The sequence below is a fragment of the Rana temporaria genome, chromosome 1 (genome assembly GCF_905171775.1).
Source record: "Rana temporaria chromosome 1, aRanTem1.1, whole genome shotgun sequence".
Classification (NCBI taxonomy): domain Eukaryota; kingdom Metazoa; phylum Chordata; class Amphibia; order Anura; family Ranidae; genus Rana; species Rana temporaria.
The window spans coordinates 399,813,252-399,819,251 of NC_053489.1; positions in this window are offsets into that span (position 1 = coordinate 399,813,252).

The following is a 6,000-nucleotide window of genomic DNA, read 5'->3' on the forward strand; positions in this document are numbered from 1 at the left end:
TAAGGTTCTTCAGGATGGCCTTCGATGGATAAAGAGAGTCATAGCAAAAAAAAAAGAAATAGAAAACTTCAAAAAAGAAAACAAACAGAGAATTCACCTGCCTAAATAGCAGGGCAATGCTAAGTAACCGTGCGAGGGCGGCGACCGTTTGGGTCTGCGCGCGCCCCAAAAAATAAAAAACAGAAACAGTTCCGCATGATGCAGCGTATAGCTGCACAGGCATAATTGGGGGAAAGTTCGTGGTTTAGAGAGTAAGCCCCTCATCGGAAATTGAAGGGCAAAACAAGTGAACCTATGGATCAGACTTAGGCATGTGTTTTAGAGTTCTTAGCTGTAACTTTCTTCCAGTCTTGACTTACTGCCCGTGGATGTCCCCGGTTGCTGTCAGTAGTTTCCGTCTCCGGGAGGATTTGCCATTCCCTCAGCAATGCTAGACCATTGTCTAGTGAGGTCATCACATGGTTTTTGCCTTCCTTTGTAACGGTGATCTTTGTTGGAAATCCCCATTTATAAGGGATCTGGTGGTTCCGCAATGCTTTCGTTATGGTCACCAACCCTCTCCTTTTCGCCAAGGTGTATTGTGATAGGTCAGCATAAAATTGCAAATGCTGGTACTGAGATGGCACTTGATCCTTGTTGCGCATGGTTGTCATCAATTGATCTTTGACATGGAAAAAGTGCATTCTCAGAATAATGTCTCTGGGCACATTGTCAGGGAGGTAGGATGGTTTTGGGAGGCGGTGAATCCTGTCAATGGTAATGTCAATGGCAGTGAGTTCTGGGATTAGCGCCAAGAACAAGGTGGAGGCAAATTTTTTGAGCTCTCCTTGTGACACTGATTCAGGCACCCCTCTTATTTTTAGGTTGTTTCTCCTATTGCGGTCTTCTAAATCAGCGAGTTTTGCTTTGAGGCCCTCCATCTCGTCCTCCCCCTGCTCCTGAGCATCCACCAGATCATTAATTGTTGTGGCGTATTCGCCCATTTTGGTCTCTATATGCTCAACTCTCGTCTCCACCTCTTGTATGTCAGCACGGACGTTTTTCATGCAGGACATCATGTCTGCCTGGATAGTGCTGCGGAGCGAGAGGAGCATGTCCTTTAAAACTGTGTCCATAATGGGCTGGTTGGAGGTTGGGAATGTTTCTATCCTGTCAGGGAGTTCCCTCGTGTCATCACCCGAGTCTGCCCCCGTTTCTAGGTCTAGGCCCTGATGTGGTTCTTCCAGCCTGAACCTGGATTTGGCCGGGCTGGCCGACTGTGGGGTATCAGGGCATGAGTGGGTGCTCTCCGGGGACCCGCTGGGCCTGCTCTGCGTGTTGGTGGGATGAGGGACAGAGCGGAACGAGCATGCAGGGGTTGAGGACATGCGGGCGCCATCTTGCCTACCTCCCTGGTGACTGAACGGAAAGAATTCCGTCAGTTTGTGAGGCTTCCGATCCTCCTTCCTTTTCCTCGTCATTGCTGACAGGTCTCCTCCGGTGTTGGGATCGGTCCACGGGTGTCAGAACGAGCCCGGTCTGATGCTATGTGCCGCTGGGAGTTCCGATGGTGCGGAGCTTCTCTATCAAGCAGCCATCTCCGACCGCGGCTAGCCACGCCCCCCCTCTCCCATACTTTTAAAAAAGCCAGTTCTTGTGGAGCTCCTAGATCCACCACCATCGCGTACATAGCAGAAAGTAAGTGCCTCAGAGGCTCTCCCTTTAAACATATCTTTTCAAAGTCAGATAACATTCGTAATTCTGCCATATGTTGCGTGGCTACCCGTATATATGCTTTGAGTTGTATTAACCTGAAGCTGTCCAAGTTTTCAGAGAACTCATTTTCGATCTCCCGAGTCATTACATAGTTATTCCTTGAAAAATGAACCATCCTACTACTTCCCCTCTGCCTTACCTCTTTGAACCATTGGTCTACCAATCCTGGCTCAAAACTTGGTGTCCCCAAAATTGGGGTCATAGGACTTGGGTGTACCGACATCTTTGTTTTCTTGAATACTTTTTTACTGACCTGGATTGTAGCTCCTATCGTGGGATGTCCCTTCACCTCCTTTGGTATCACCCCCTCCTCTATCCACACTATTCCCTCCAAGGGTATATCAGTTATATTTTGCTCCATCTGTATCCATGGTTTTTCCTTATCCGCTATACACCATTCTACCACTCTCATTAAATGTGCTGCTACATAGTAGCTTTCTGGGTCCGGAAGTCCCACCCCTCCTCTTTCTTTAGGTAGAGTCAGCACCGTTCTGCGTACTCTCAGGGTTTTCCCTGCCCAGATAAATCTCACAAACCTAGAACTGATATCTCTCAAAGGTATAACAATCTGGGCATCACATTCATTTTAATGATATTTATTCTTCCAAACCACGTGAATACCTCTTTATCCCACCTTACAAAGTCCAATTTTATTTGCCGGATTAAGGGTGCAAAATTGAGTTCGAAAACTTGGCTCAGCTTGTTTGGTATTTTGGTCCCTAAATAACTTATGTATGCATCCGTCCACCTAAATCCAAAATTCCCCACTAATTGTTGTTTCAGTTTCTCGCTTAGTTCCACACCCATTGCCTCGGACTTGCTATAATTTACTTTAAAATTAGATAGCTCTCCGTATTTATGTAATTCTTGTAGCAATACTGGTAGAGATATTGCTGGCGAAGTTATAAAAAATAGCAAGTCGTCCGCATAGGCTGCTACTTTATGTTCTCTTCCTTTTGTTACCAAACCCCTAACATCTGTATTAGCCCGAATTGTCCTCAACAATGGTTCTACCGTAAGAACAAATATGATAGGGGAGAGTGGACATCCCTGCCGTGTCCCATTACTAATTGAAAAAGGTTTAGACATCAGATCATTTACTTTGACTCTTGCCCTAGGGCATGTATATAAACTCTTAATCCAATTTAACATCCCCTCTCTCAGCCCTATATGTTGCAACACCACTCTCAGGAATGTCCAGTCTACCCTATCAAATGCCTTTTCAGCATCGGCAGATATAATCACTAACGGCTTCTTTTGAACATGCGCTGTATGAATCGCTCCTACTACCCTTTGGGTATTCTCCCTCCCCTCTCTACCAGGAGTAAACCCCACCTGATCTGGGTGTATAATTGCTGGAATATATCCTAATAATCTGTTGGCCAAGATTTTTGTCAGGATCTTAAGGTCAACGTTCAATAGTGAAATTGGCCGATAACTGGCACAATTAGTTGGATCTTTGCCCTCCTTAGGGAGTAGTGTAATATGAGCCATCAATGTCTCTTCGCGCATCTCCTGCCCTTCCCTTATTGAATTAAAGGCCGTCAAAAATTTTGATGCCAATTTCTCAGAGAACGTCTTATAATAAAGCAGTGTATACCCGTCGGGACCAGGCGCTTTACCTGGCTTCATTACTTTTATGGCTTCTAAAAATTTCTCCATAGTAATTGGCCCATCAATCCCTCCTGCTTCCTCTGCCGACAGCCCGGGCAGCCCTGATGCCTCTACATACTCTTTTGCCTGATGTTCTCGGTTAGACATCCTTACTGCTTCCTGTTGCCCTTCTATTTTATACAATTTGGTATAATACTTTCTGAATACTTCTGCTATATCCTTAGTAGATTTCACCAAAATGTCTCCCTGTGTTTTTATCTGTTCAATATGGTTCCTAGCCCGAGTTTCTCTTAAGGCGTTTGCCAGCATTCTACTAGGTTTATTTCCATATTCATAATACGCCCGTCTACATCGTGTTAGTTTTGCTTTAGCTCTATCCATCAATAACCCATTTAATTCCTCTCGTAGCCTCATAAGTTTTTCTTCTACTTGCTGGGTTTGTGATTTCTTATGTGCCAGTTCTAATACCCCAATCTCTTTCAACAATGTCTCCATTTTAGCACCTAAAACACGTTTCCTATGGGCCCCTAATGCTATCAACATACCTCTGATATAGCATTTGTGAGCTTCCCAACTACATAATGGTGATATTTCTTCTGACTCATTGATAGTAAAAAAAGCCTCTAGTTCCTGCTTAATTTTGTGTTCATACTCGGGTTCCCTTATGAGTGTCTCATTCATCCTCCAATTCCATTCCTTCGGACTTGCCTCGCCCAATTCCATAGTACAACTCATTGGAGCATGATCTGACAATGTGAATGGGCCTATTGAGGCTTCCACTATGCATGTTATTGCATTCTGAGATATAAAAATATAGTCGATTCTAGTATACGTTTTGTGATTTGCAGAAAAAAAAGTATAATCTCTCTCATTACGCGTTTAACGTTCTCCAGGTATCTATCATCTGTAAGTCTTGCAATAATCTTTTCGCCGTCCGAAGTTTGGAATAGGACAAGTGAGACACTCCCTTTGAGACATCTAAGGTGGGATCCAATGCAATATTCAGATCCCCACCCAGTATGACAATTCCCTCTTTGTTTTGGTGAACCAAATCCATATATGTTTCTAGAGCAGTTATTTGATCCTCATTAGGTAAGTACATATTGACCAGAGTGACCTTTTGTTCATACAAGACTCCATTTATAATAAGAAGGCGCCCTGACTCATCCTGAGTTATCTTAGATTCTTTCCATGGCACCTGGTTAGACATCATAATTGCTACACCGTTAGCTTTTGATGTTTGGGATGCGCTATGATACACGATTGGGAACCTACGGTTCCCTAGTCTAGGAATTTTGTCATTTCTAAAATGTGTCTCTTGTAGAAAAATAATTTGAGATTTTAATCTACCTAACTCCGCCAATAATCTAGTACAGTGATGGCGAACCTTTTTGAGCCCGAGTGCCCAAACCGCGACACAAGAGCAATTTATTTCTTGCAAAGTGCCAACACAGAATTAAACCTTCCAGCGGCTCTGTACAGAGGTTGGGACTTATCTAAATGAGCCCCAAGGGACTAGAAATGGACGATTCTGCCAGATTCGCTCAGACTGCAGGGATTAGGAATGCATTGTGCAACATACACTGACCATTACACTCACCTACCTGACCATTACACTCACCTACCTGACCATTACACTCACCTACCTGACCATAACACTCACTTACCTGACCATTACACTCACTTACCTGACCATTACACTCACCTACCTGACCATTACACTCACCTACCTGACCATAACACTCACTTACCTGACCATAACACTTACCTGACCATTACACTCACTTACCTGACCATTACACTCACTTACCTGACCATAACACTCACTTACCTGACCATAACACTCACTTACCTGACCATAACACTCACTTACCTGACCATTACACTCACTTACCTGACCATAACACTTACCTGACCATTACACTCACTTACCTGACCATTACACTCACTTACCTGACCATTACACTCACTTACCTGACCATAACACTCACTTACCTGACCATTACACTCACTTACCTGACCATAACACTCACTTACCTGACCATAACACTCACTTACCTGACCATTACACTCACTTACCTGACCATTACACTCACTTACCTGACCATTACACTCACTTACCTGACCATTACACTCACTTACCTGACCATTACACTCACTTACCTGACCATTACACTCACTTACCTGACCATTACACTCACTTACCCGACTATTACACTCACCTACCTGACACATGCAATGACACCAATAATGAGGCACAATGTTTTCCAATGACACCAATAATGAGGCACAATGTTCCCTAATGACACCAATAATGAGGCACAATGTTCCCTAATGACACCAATAATGAGGCACAATGACACCAATAATGAGGCAATGACACCAATAATGAGGCAATGACACCAATAATGAGGCACAATGTTCCCTAATGACACCAATAATGAGGCACAATGACACCAATAATGACAAAAAATGGGAGAGCACAATGTTTTCCAATGACACCAATAATGAGGCAATGACACCAATAATGAGGCACAATGACACCAATAATGAGGCACAATGACACCAATAATTAGGTACAATGTTCCCTAATGACACCAATAATGAGGCACAATGACACCAATAATGAGG